This window comes from Siniperca chuatsi, linkage group LG11, assembly GCF_020085105.1.
Source record: "Siniperca chuatsi isolate FFG_IHB_CAS linkage group LG11, ASM2008510v1, whole genome shotgun sequence".
Classification (NCBI taxonomy): domain Eukaryota; kingdom Metazoa; phylum Chordata; class Actinopteri; order Centrarchiformes; family Sinipercidae; genus Siniperca; species Siniperca chuatsi.
The window spans coordinates 10,096,543-10,110,578 of NC_058052.1; the positions used below are offsets into that span (position 1 = coordinate 10,096,543).

The 14,036-nt window shown below is 42.0% G+C and overlaps 1 long non-coding RNA gene across 1 annotated transcript; it reads left to right on the forward strand.

Moving 5' to 3' along the window:
* The first annotated feature begins 6,836 nt into the window (after positions 1-6,836).
* Positions 6,837-8,976, forward strand: LOC122884886. The gene is made up of 2 exons (XR_006379995.1): positions 6,837-7,309; positions 8,762-8,976. It is a non-coding gene; the product is annotated as an uncharacterized LOC122884886 (long non-coding RNA).
* Positions 8,977-14,036: the final 5,060 nt, after the last annotated feature.

The following is a 14,036-nucleotide window of genomic DNA, read 5'->3' on the forward strand; positions in this document are numbered from 1 at the left end:
GAGTTAGAAAGAGCAGTTAACCGTAACACTAATGCTGACAACATCTACAATGAAGAGCACTATACATTCTAATCCTTAGGCATTTATTTTACATTAAAATGTTGAATATGGTCCAGTGGGTGGGTGGAGGGAAGGAAGGCCTGTGTGGAGACAGCGAAGCACTCGATGTAGCCAGCTGTTTCACTAATGATTCTATGTTTAGCACAATAAATCAAAAGGCATGCTCGTGCTGCTGTAATCCCCTGAAAGCGAGCAGACAGGGACGCGCCAAAAGGAGAATCTGGTCCACATTTCTCCGCTCCCAGTATAACTGATCCGCTTGGTTAATTTTAGACCTGTCAGGGAAAACAAGGTCACAGCAAATGTTGTATCGAGGACACGCTCGGATCTGCCTCTTTTTTTCTTTTCATCAATCAAAGTTTCCCTTTGGAGTTGGGCTCGGGCTCCTGTGAGACTAGTAATGATGGTTTCTCGTCTCAGCACCAGGGGAGAAGCTGGAGCTCCAACCAGCAATTAGGAGGAGCACGGCTGAATCTGCAGGATGTGTAAAGTTTCCCTTCTGATTCTTGGCTTGGTCCATAGAGGGGGGTTTACATCTGACTGTTCTGGCCTGTTTACTGTGAAGGCCTGCAAAGTTAAGATGATTACAATGCTGAGTGCCAAATGTGTGTTCTCTCAGACTGGTATGAGACCCAATTACTGCAAAAGGCCTACGAATCGTTTGGTGTTTTTCTGTGCTGGAGTGCAATGAGTTTGAATGTTTTTTTTATATAGCAGTTTAACTATTTTCTATATAGATTATCAGCTAGCAACAAAAACAGTGTCTTTCAGAGGTCACGCAAATAAAATGCATATTTTCACTATGCTTTTAAGATATTTTGGTGACACTTCTTTCCTTTTCCTCTCACTTTGTCCTTTATGTTTTCCTCTGCATTTCTTTACACACACCATCATCATACTTTGTGAACCTAATTTTAATTTTTTTCATGCGATCTAAGATCTGTGTCTGCCTCATACTCCCCCACCCCCAACCTTCCTTTTCTCTCTGACTGGCGGTTACGCTTACACTCTTGATATTCCTGTATTCCTTCTTTCTGCTGTGGTGTTGCTGTGAATCAAGTCTGTGAAATGGAAATGAGGACTCTCGCTCTCTCTCAATCTCAGCCTCCCTCTCTTTCCAGACATCAAAACGAGGCTATGCCTCCAATGTTTTTCTCAGATCTTGGAGTGCTGCCAAGTCTTATAAGTGGAGCAGAGAGAGAGAGAGGTGGTGGAAGAGAGTGAGCAGAATGCAGAGGAAGGAGAGGGGGCGCGGGACAAAAAGATGAAAGGAGAGAGGATGAAAAATGAACAAGGGAAAGAGGCGACGTGAGAGATGAGGACAAAGCATGGGACTGATCCAAGAGCATTTGGGCTTTTTCTCATATTATAGCAGAGCCCAGCACAATCTCTCCCTTTTCTGCTGAGCAACTACTCCTAGCTTCTGGCTCAGGATCAGCTGATAAGATGGCGTGCTGCTACTATGTCAAATGAAAAATAGGAGGCGAGAGAGGGGAGTGTTATTTCCTGAAATCATGAATATTTGGTACATAACAATATGGCTGTAGAATACAGCCCGTGAGGGTCTCTACATTTACTCCATTTGTGAGATTTGTAATGTAAAAATACCCCAGCACATTTGAACAGCTACCAATTGTGTTAAACAACAAGTCATTACTTCCCTGTTTCTCTGGCTGAACTCTACGTTCCAGCCTCTGGGAGGGGCTTGCCAGTCACAGTAGTAAAATGCTTGTTGCCACCTCTGACATGTGAAGCTAAAGTTAGATTTAGCTGTCAATATGAACCATGCTAAAAGTAAACATGTGAGCAGCTAGCACAGCTTTGCTCTAGGAGGATCCTCAGCCAGCTGCTCTGCTGTAGACTTGCAGTGCTTTTGCAAATAGCAAATGAATTACAGTTCATCTATGTGCAGTGTGTATTCTGAAAGACAGTGAGCCAGACCTTTTCAAAAACACTGATGAAATCACTGTGATTGGTGTATTGCTCAAAAGAGTGCTGTCTGTCTCTGTATGGCTGGTGAACGAGCTTGCCAGCTTTGTGATGGTTGTGGCATGTTTGTGTAAAGGCATGTCTTTACACTGTCTGTCCCTCTTCACACCTGAGGTGCTTGTTTAGTCAGCTGAGAGCCTGGATTCAAATGGATGTGATGGCTCGTGAGGGCCATCTGTGCATAGCCTTTTAAGCTGAATAACGACACAAGCCCATGTAGGGAAGCGCAGAATGTGCCTTGAAATCATGATACAGAGCTAAGCAGATCATTTCAAATACTGGGCTGGTACAGAGATTAGGATAAAAAGGAAGCATAACAGCTAGAGTGATATGATGTAGTAAAATATTTTAGCTGACCATCTGAATGCAAACTCTTTGCTTTGCTGGTCTGCATCTGTGAAGAGCCTGACGATTGGGCGGACTGGTAGGCTGATGAATGGCTCGGTTTCTGGGGTGTGTCAGCAGATCTGTGGTGTAATGTATTATGGGATGCTCATTTCCTCCTGTCCCTGTCTGTTCTTCGCTCTCTCCTCCGTAGGGCCTCGGCCACGGACAATTATCACCAGTTCAAGCTGGGACACAGTGCTCAGTGTCTGCATGCGACGAAATCAGCTGCCTCCACCACAACCACACAATTAAACACTATCGCTTTGCCAAACAACAAAACACCACAAAAAATGTCTGAGACAACTTTTATGTGCTGCATGAATCCAGGCTTCCTCAGTGTGTTGTATGTAGTCTTTCATCTCCTTGAAAGCATACAGTTGTCAGAAGATAAGAACAACTCTTAGATATTCTGTCACTTTTGTTTTTTATCCGGGAATACGACGAATAAACATGCCCACACACACACAAGCACATGCACACTAATACCCATCCACAACCTCGCTGTAGTTTCTTTGTATGTTACATAACTGAGTGGGAGCTATTTCTCCTCTGAGTGCTAATGTTGTCAATCAAGGCTTTATAGTGGCAGCCACTGCACAATCTCTGCAGAGGCAGAATAAAGCTTTTATCGCCTTTGTTCCCTCTCCCTTGCCAGTCAAAATGTTCTATTCTCTTGCTTTTACCTACACCTCTTGTTCCTCCCTCTCTTTGTGTCTGCGTTTGTTGGAAATAATTTTCTTTCTCGAGAAGTGTTGACGTTGTCTCCCAGCCATGGAACATTTGAGGTGGAGTTAAGGAGCGAGAGGAGGTCAGGTCAACAGAGAGAACAAGCAGGCCCTGTGTTTGACAGGTGTGTGCTATTATTGGAGCCGGCGACTTTGAGTGTATTACACAACTGTGTCGCTCGGACAGGTTTATTTACACCGCTAGCAGAGCCTTCGGAGTATCTGATAACTTGGGCAGAGCATGTCACAACAGGTGTCGGGGGGGATAATGGTACAGTAAATAAGAGAAGGATTTTTATAGCTCAAGGTTGATCTCAAATTTGGAACGCTTGGAGAAAGCATTCCCGAATTTAATTCTGCGGTGCTGGCACAAAGGCAATCCAGTTGGTTGATTCCAACAAAAGCACACTTGTATTTAGCCATCATCAAATAAAGTATGCTAATGACAGGATTAATATACTGTATACATGTCTGCTGCTCTGTAATAATATATTCACAGAGCAGAAACAGCAGCCGCTCCCCTCCGTTGTCCTCCTCTTTGGCTGGAATGTGCAGGGGGGGAAAAATGATCCAATGTCATCCGGAGTGATGGAAGCTTCTCTGTTGAGCCAGAGGGATATGTTCAGGGGAGGCGGGGGAGCGGATATTTCTGGTTGAGTGTGAGTTTGAGTAAGTCCGGGCACCGAGCCAAGCATGCCGATGGAGGGGAAGGGAAGGGCGGGAGGGTTTTGTAGAGAGAAAGAAGAGAGATAGACACCCTTTTGGGCTGGCGGACTGTCAGCTTCACTAGCACACAGCTGCTTCTGGAAAATTCTGCACCCTGCCCTACTAAACCACCAGGCATGACATGAATAACAAGAATGGCCTAGCCGTCAACAGCGGATACGTTTTCTTTTGACGTGGGCCTAACAGACTGGTACAAATGCCCTGGCCTTGCACATAGTGGAAAAATCAACAATGAGGGGGACACTGGGGCACAATGTGGAAATGAAATCCCGGGTTTAGAAGGCTTTGTCTGGACAAGGACGCAGTTGACACAGACCCTGAGGGCTTTGGAAAAGGCTGTGTAACAAAATGCCAACTGATGTGTTTTGATGGGGTTACTTGTTCACCAGCCAGTCACTAATTGGAGAGTAAGAACCCACTAAATTGCTTTCAGTCAGCACAGAGCTTTTGCAGATTTCCTTTCCAAGCTGCATGTGTCATATATGCCCTTGTACAAAGACAGCAGCAGCAAAACAAAGCCGGCAGCTAGCTGGCATGCGTTGCTATGTTTCTAACATGACCAGTCAACACTTGTCCCCCGTCTAAGTACAGCCTTACCAGCAGTGTGTGAGTGTTGCTCTGCAGATGAGATAATGCTAGCCCTTATCCATCCATGAGGTTGTTAGCCATGCACAACCCTCCCTGGTGTTGACATTTCCCTGCCCAACCTGTCTGAACACATAGGGCCATGGAGGCTCCTCTCAGGCTGTCTATTCATGGCTGATAAAAACATGAGTCACCCGCTCATCTATCCTGCTCTTCTCCTCTGCCTGCCAATACTTTTACCCTGACTCGTCCACAAGGCCTTATGTGTACATCCAGCACATGGTGGATTGTATGAATAGCAGCGACCGCGTGGCTCGCCTCTGACACCTGACATTTTCATGCCCCAGCAAGCCGCTGAGACATTTGGCGCTTGGCACGCATTCCTCTCCCGGGTTTATCCATCTGTTGATGTAGAGCCCAACCCCCCAGCCGCTACTATGTTCTTGTAACATAACACGAGGCTCGCCTTTCCCTCTATTCATCTTAACATGCGAGCACTGCATGGCAGAGAAGTCGCCCCTCCCTCCTCCATGTTTTTCTCTGGCTCTTACTTGCTCTCCCTCCCCATCATGCTGTCTTTCTTTCCCTCACATCACACACACACACACACACACACACACACACACACACACACACACACACACACACACACACACACACACACTACACAATCCACCCAAGTCATTAGTCTTAAGATTGGCATTCAGCTGGTCTCAGAAACCCACCAAGATGGAGAACAAAAAAGTGAGATGGGAATTGCGTGAAGCTGGAGTGATAGTGCTGGCAAAAGACTGAATGTGAGATTGTGTGCAGGCAGGGGGCTTCCTGGCTGCCTGCCAACTTCCAGCAGCAGCACTGCAGCATGTCAATATGCTCGTTGCCAGGGAAACAAGGAGAGCACCGACAGCATAGAAAACCTTATTGTTACACCCTTTTATTTCGAATTTAAAATGCTCAATAAAATTGTACTGCTAGTCACTAGTAGTGCAAAAACATGGGCATGAGTCCCTCAGTGGCTTACCACCCATGAACACGGACAATTGTGTTAATTGAACGTGTGATCAAGCCCAAAGTATGTAGTATGTAGTAGTTTTGGAAATACTCAAAAAAGCAAATGCGAGAAGCAGAGTTGGCACAATGTTATTCTTGGTGGTCATGGAGAATTACTGTACCAACATTGCTTTAAAAAGAATATTCGATAATGTCTTTGGGAGAATAAATAAATGTAACTTTCTTATTTAAACACGAGTCTTTTTATGATCAAAATATGTCCTTGGGCTTTGCAGGGTGTGAATCTCTGTGTCCTCACTGCACATGTTATCAGGTTGGTAATTGTACCCTGCAGCAAACAGCTTGGCTGAGAGTTATTACTGGCAGGGGTATACTCCTCCATCAGGCATTGTGAAAGAATGACCTCAGATACATCAGGCAGAGCGGTGGCTCTGTTGCAAAGTCACAACTTGCAACATAAGTCATGCGTTTTAGTCTGTTGAGCCACAAAGTGCCACAGCAACCTAATCAGTCTGTCTCAAGCTGCGACCTTGATCGAAGCTACCTTCTCTATCTCTGTGCGCACACTATAACGCTTCATTCATTTAATAGTGATAAAGTTAAAAAAAAAAATCTCAGTGTTTCCTTTGTGCTGTGATACAATCTGTCACTCTGGAACAGCCTGTATTGTATCCTGTTTAAAGCATATACTTTTTAACACAAGCTGTCTAAAGTGACCTCAGCAAAGAATTGCTACCCGTTTATTTCTCTGCTTGTCCTAAGATCTGTCTGTATTGTGGCTTTTTATTATTAGGCCATAATTTACAAATAAATGAATGAATACAAAATGAATTAAACTGCATATCTTGTGGCAATATGTTGTAAAAGTGTAAATCTGTTTGAACATAAGCCCTTAAATGCCACTGATTAACTTACAATCTAATAACCGGATGATAGCCTGATTACAATACAATGAAAACAAATTGTTTTCATACGTACATATTACTGTGTGTTTTTCATTTGGGTGAATATTTGTGTGTAGCTGAAGGACAGCTAAAGGACAACTCTGTCAACCACACCTAGCCTGGCACTCTTATCCAAGTCTGGCTCCGTCTGTGCTCGTTTCACTGGAGGGGAAAGGGGGTGTGCCAACTATAGCGCCTTAGTACTTTTCAGAACTCTATCTGTGCCTGTGAGTGGTCTAACAGCTGCTGCTGCAGTGTCTGAGCTTGCTCAGGGATGCAGATGAAAGTGCTGATGTGTCCTGTTATTTTGGGTTGTGTGTTGCCCTGGAGGCCAAGGAATTTTTGGAGGAGACCGGGCAAGATTGTTGGGTGGGGGGGTGTGTGGGGGTGTGGGGGTGGGGCCGTGCCCAGAGGGGATCTTAGCTGAGAGTTTCTCCCAGAATGCAATGTGACCCTCATTGCCACATGGCGCTGTGGGAATCCTGAGGGGGTATGGAATTGCTGACAGTACCAGGCTGAGCGATGGGCACAGACACGAGCACAAAGATGGATGTCTCTGATGATTGGCGGTATTTCTGGCTTTTTTTTGTACTTGAAGGGAGGGGCTGCTGATGGCCTGTCATGCTCTAAGTTTTACACATTGTTTGATCCAAATGACACTTTATCTTGAGTTTCGAAGTCCATGTATTAGTCCGTTTAGCATGTGATCTTCATGGAGATGGAGTTGGAACTTGGAAACTGAACTTTTAAGCCAACATGGAGGAGAAGGCCTTAAAGTGCTCTGATTTGAAGATCAACATTTCCACGACAACCAGACAAACTTCTGAAGAAAATCATGCAAAATGATCGAAAGCTCCAGACAGCTACTTGATGGACCTTGAGGTGAGATTGTTTTGTCAACTACACTTTATCTGTGAAACTTTGATGACATCATTAAAGGAGCGTTATATTAGTCTTTTAATCTTTTATTATCATATTAATAATCGTATGCTTATATACTCGGTTTATAAGGTATATTATATTATATCCATATTATTTCATTGTTGTACAAGGAGCAGCAGAATCCCGTGCAGCCTTATAAGAGTTATCAAACATTGGCTAACTCTAACAGATTCAGAAAAGCTTGTCATTGTCTCAGACAACAAAATTGCAGTTCCATCTTCAATCAGGTGTCATATATAAAAATAACAATATATAAGTACCAAAATGTACAATAAAAAACAACAATGACAATATAGTGCCTTTGTGTACTTCAGTGGTAATACTGGCAATATTAATAAATAAGATGAAACTTAATTCCTGGTTAATTGGGAAAGTTAAAGACCTTTTCAATTGTGCACCAAAGCCCCAGAATTAAAGGTGCCCTGTGGAGCTTTCTTGAAAACAAAACAAAAGTTATGTTTATATTCAGTGTTACTTACCAAAACGCATTGTGTGTTGAGTGTTGAGTTTTCTTCCTCATAAAACATTTGCTAAGCCGATTTGTACCCAGCATAGAAAAACAGCTCTATAGTGCTACTTGAGGTCTAAAACTCCACAGGGAACCTTTAATAATGTTAATGTTAGTAGTATCAGCATTCCTAGTATATTTATTCATAGTATTATACAGTATGTATTTCTTCACAGGAACTATAATTTTTCTCTCAGTGGTTTTAATTTTAAACCAAAACTGTGTGCTGCTTCCCTGACCTGTTCCCTGCCTACAGCGAGCACTACCTCTGTCCTTCTGCTGGCTCCTCAACTTGTTTCTGTCAATAAAAATTATCTTTGAGAAATGTCGTGATGCTCTTATTCTCTCCTTACATTTCTCAATATATAGTCACTGAGGTGCTGTTGTTGTTACAGTCTGTATTATTGACTTTTGGTGATACATGAATTTGAACTCCCTCTACTTAATCTAATTTACTCTGCATCTGTTAGAAGCCTCGCTGCAGAACAGCAGCTGCTACATGCCTGAAATGTTAATGTCATACATAATACTAGCATTAACTCTCTATGCTGGCTGTAAGTGTTATCATAGATCGTTGCACAGACATACTGCTCCCATTTCCATTCAACTCACACACGAGTAATATTACGGTCTGTTTGGCTTGCCGTGTGAAAGAAAGATGCCATGTCATTTACTTATTTACACATCCCTCACGGCTCACACCTTGAAAACTGGGTTCCCAGCGTCTTCTCATTCTGTACTTCATCAGAGAAGCCTCGTCCATGTACAATATGACACCATATTAATTAAGAGGGATACTTGCAGATCGCTCCATAAATCATTTTCCCTCACATTTTCATGCTTGTTCTAACATTGCAATTTGCATCTTGTTCCCCCCATAACAGTGTTGACCTCAGTGAAGATGCAGAAGACAGAAGACTTGTGAAAGCAACAGGTTCGTTGTCATGTTATCCACAGAGGAGTTCGACAATAACCTTAGAAGGATGGACAACTGTGCTGACTCACTGATGTTGTTATCCTCGACATCTGGGACATTAAAGAGGCAGTTATGCCGGGTTGAAAATAAAAGTCATGATGCAGATTTCTGCTTCTAAATAAATCCCCAAGAGTCCCTTGATATTATTTCCACAGCAGGCCTATAAAAGACGTATTGATCAATGTTTTGATTTAATTTTTGCGCCAATAAAATGCATTAATGAGTCTTTTATAGTAACTCGATCCATATGTAAGGAGTGATATGTGATTATGTTTGAGTAGAATAGGACCTATGTGTGCATGTGTGTGTGCGCATTAAGTGCATTATGCATTGTGATTTCAGCCTAATTTTCTCCTTCAATCAGCTGACGAAGCTTTCAGTGCCGGTTCTCTGGCTACAATATTGCTTATTATATTATGTGTCAACATTGGTTCAATTCTTTGGAGCTCTGAATCACATGACTGTATGCAGTCAAAGGCCCGAATCAGAATGCTTTGTTATTTTAGCCGCTCATGTGATCAGCACTCAACACCAAAGGGCCACACCCCCCCCCTCTGCAGACCGACACAGAGAGAGTCTGTTACCAGAGAAACAAAGGTCAGTGTACTGTGTCGTCACATTTTCAACTCACAGGACGAATCTTGAAAGAGAAAATGGGGCCGCAAACAAACATCCTTTGTTTTCACGAAAACAACACGCCATTTGTTGTTGCGCTCCGGGCTGTGATGTCATCGTCATGGTTCATCCTCTCTGTGACCTCTGGGCTGATTCTCAAATAGCTTCATCAGGAGGTGTACCCTGCCCCTCGCACAAACACAAACATGCATGTATTCATCTAATATCATGAAAATAGATCAGTGAGTTCACTGTTCTCTGAATCTGGTTTTTCCCAGTGGGAAGCTGTGCTACATACACTCTCTGCTTGCTGGAGCTGCACAAAACCCTATGATCCGAGCTATCATTATCTGAGGCAGAAAAGAGGCTGAGAGACGTAAAACTGATTATTTTGCAAGAAAGCACTTTGGTATTTTACAGTTAACTCTCAAAATCGCAACATACCTGAAAACTGCAAAAACTCTTTCACACAGGAAACCGTGAACGCGTAATGCAGCCGACCTTTGAAGATGTAAGTGATGTAATCCTCATGATAGATGCGTCAGGCATTGGCCTTGGGCTGCTCTGAATGTTCTACTCCCTGAAGGCCTAACAGGCTAAACGGGCCAAAGCAGCCCTCATCAATACACGACCAAGCAATGCTCTGGATCACCTCAACTGGTGCAATTAATCTTGCCCTTGTAACAAGTTGACAAACAAACAAAACAGGCACTTTACTGCCTGATGATGATGGCGGGGGCCAGATGTTAATTTGGCTGTAGCTCCGCAGTTATCATCCTAATAAGCGAGGGTGCACACCGCTTTTACCTGAGATTACAAATTCAACCGCAGTGTGATCAAAGTGGGATTACTCTGCTAAGCTTGCTATAACAAAAGAAGAGGTGGAATGCGAACGTTGGAAAATTTATGTATTTTCACCCTATTCTGCAATGCTCGTTAATGTGATTTATACTGGAAAAGATGTTTTTTATTTAGTTGACCTTATTACCACGCTAGTCAGGTTATATTTACATAACACTCGAGGTTTAAACTGCCTGAAAAATGGATGTAACATTCACAGTATAAAGCACGACATTTCTTTTCTTAAAGGATTAGTTGGACATTTTGTGAAATATGCTCATTCGCTTTCTTTCTGAGAGTTAGATGAGAAGATCGATACACTCTGTCTCTAAGTTAAATATGAAGCTATTGTCAGGAGACGGTTAGCTTAGCTTAACATAAAGACAAAAGGGGAAGAGCTAGCCTGTCTCTTTCTAAAGGTAAAAAAATTCTGGATACCGACACATCTAAAGGTCACTAATGAGCATTAGCTTGTTGTTTTACTCTTCGTTTTTTTTGTACGGATTAAACAAACGAGATACAACAAGTTGCGGTGTGTATTTCTTGGCCAGGAGCAGTGACTTTCTGGACAGAGCCAGGCTAGCTATTTCCCTCTGCTTTCAGTCTTTATGCTAAGCTAAGCTAACTGTCTACTGGCCTTATATTTAATCAGTTAAACAGGTATTTGTCAAATAAGTCTACAACTGCTTCCCAGAGGATAGTGAAATTCAAAATAAGATCTCTTCTTTGCCCCGCATTTTTCTACTAGACATAACTGAGCTCAATTTAACATCAGTATGAGAGTTTGACAGTTTTCTTATATTTCTTAAATTCAGCTCCTGAAAAATAGCCTTCATCTTGTCTCAGCCCGATCCTACTTTTAGATCTTAAAATGCTCTTTTCTTTTACTCTTACTGCACTGATCTTTTGAGACAAAAGAAAACGCGATTGGCTTATAAATGAGCCTGCACAATATCAGAAATTTGTCTCAGTGATCAAATTCAAGTCTCAACTGAACTATGAGTCCAGCATAAGATCTCCTGCTTGCCTTGTGTTTCTACTGTTTTTCTCAAACTGGACAGGATCATTTGTCTTAGATTGATTTATTCTTTTGCTCCTTATTTCTCGTAAAGGGGGGTTAGGAGAAACAGGTCAGAATTCAGTAAGCTCCAAATAAGAGATGATTTATTTCGGTTGAGACAAAGAAAAGATTATTGTGAGCAGAAAACATTTCCTCTACTACATTAGTAAGATAACTCACTAGCTAGTTAGCAAGCAATGTTAGCTCACTGAACTTTCAGCTTTGAGTGTGACGTAGACTGAAAATGAGGAAAGACATTCTTTATAGTCAATCTTTCACATGACCTGCCCTGCTCTATTTGCAGCCTTAACCCAAAGTGTATTACAGTCAAAAGGAAATAAGTAGAAATGTGGTAATGGTGTATTATAAAATGTTCTACATGACACAGCAAAATGCTGCTGATGAGGAATGGTGGCTAAAAGAGCTAGACCTCTATGAAAGACGGTGGCAGTCGTATCTGAGATGTCCTAAAATCTTTACTTCAGCTGTCTGGCAAAGTCGAGCCACGTCAGCCGAAGGGTTGCATGAAGTAGGCTGTGCCATTTTAAGTAACCCTTCCAGTATGTTTATGTAAATCAGATTATAAAATTAGCTCCCACAATGAGCTGCTGTCTGACCGGAGGACCGTCCATGACCTGCTTTGAATACAATACACAATGTAATGCAAGGGAGGTTAATAATTACATAATTGTGCATTGTTCCCTAGATTCATGCTATGTCTTGAACTCATTAAAATGTGATTTGCTTTAATGGGAGCCACATCTTGTGCATAATCAGCTGAGTACACCATGATTCAAGGGATTGCATTACCTCTATGTATTTCATGAGACTTCTTTGGTGTTGCCTCATTCTTGTGAATGTTTATAGAAGGAGCGTATGAGAAATGCAGCTGTGAGTCAGCACAGAGGAACGGCAGCAAGAGTCAGTACGAGCGCAAGGTCGGATTATACAAGGTGATTGAAAAAAAGAGTTAACGTCATCGGTTCAGTATGTTCTGGTAAATTCCTAATGGGTAAATCAAGTCAGTTGTGACTGAACCTTTTATGGGGCCTGTTGGCTTCTATTATGTAGCTTGTTAAATGTGACCATGTGTACTGTTAATAAATTGTAAACAGGTGAGAAATAATAGCTGTCATACAGGTAGGCATTAAGAGAGCCTGATAATATACCCACAAGTAGTCTGAGTGCCTTTATTGTGGGCTGAGGGGCTGAAACACATGAAGCTGACGTGATTAGATCTCTCCAATTGGGAATTATGTCACTATATCATATTTACTGCAAACCGGTGTTATTTTTGACAATCCCAACTCAAGGTCCACTTACTCCCCTTTTCAAGAAATTTCAACTATATATGTTATGGTCTTCATCAGTTTGCTCAGTTGTCATGGATGTAGATCTGTTGACAGCTCAGCAGCTGAATTGCATTGAAATCATTAGGGCTGCAACTAATAATTAATTGCATAATTGATTAATCAGCTGATTATTTTCTCGACTAATGGATTAGTTTTTTGCAGTGTACAACCATAGAAAATAGTGCCCATTACAATTTCCTAGAGCTCAAGGTGATGTCATCAAGTGTCTTGTTTTGACCGACCCACAGTCTAAAAGAGATTTATCATAAACAAGGAAAAGCAGCAAATTTTCACATTTGAGAAACTTAAACAAGAGAATGTTTATTTTTCTTAAAAAAGTGACTGAAACAATGGATTGATTATCAATAAATTTTGCCCATTATTTTTCTGTCGATCAACTAATGGATTAATTGATTAATCGTTGCAGCTCCATAAATCATAATACATACTGAGAGACCATTTCATACGGTCAAAAGTGCTGGAAAATGCTTATAAGTTGACCTTGAGTTGGGATTGTTTTTTTCTTTTCTTTTCTTCTGCTTATTATTTGATTTTAATAATCTATTTATACAGAGCTTGTTGATATTGCTTTAGTTACATTGATTTATTTTTGCCTTAATCCTTGAATCTTTTGCAGTATACTCCTACACCTATTTATTGTGAAATAAAGGGCCTTCTGCAATATTATGGGCTTGTTCTGTCGTTAAAGTCTATTAACAGGCTTTATGTTACGCCTATACTCATGGGGAGTCTGCAATTGTGTATCTGTAAAATAAATAAAACGTTTTTTGCTTTTCTCTCAGTAATCTGTATCAGCTGGCACTTCAATGTCAACCCTGTTAGCTCTTGTCTTTCACAGATGTTACCATGCCATTTGGAAAGCCGAGTGCTGTGATGTTTAAATCTCAGAAAAAACTGATTTGTGACCATCGACTAAAGGAAATACACACACGACAAATGAAAAGAACTTGTCCTTTGAAACTGTTGTAACCACCAGGCTAGTGGAGCCCAAACACAGAAAGCTTACCATCAACTTGCTGCCCTGAACATGACAAAATAGTGTTATGTCAGAGCGCAGAGAAATAGCAGTAAATTGGGAAGCAGAGAGGTACAAAGAGGCGTGGAGGGGGGTTGGAGGAGGTGAGGAGGAGGAGGGGGGGCTCTTAGATTCAGGCTGTACCTGAGGCATGGAGGGGTACATCATTATTCAGAGCGGCGCTTTGATGTTGAGGCTGGGTGGATCTCAGAGAGCAGGCAAGAAGCAGTTCTAATTAAAACAGTAACAATGCAGCCTGAGTTGCCCTGCAGAAACAGGG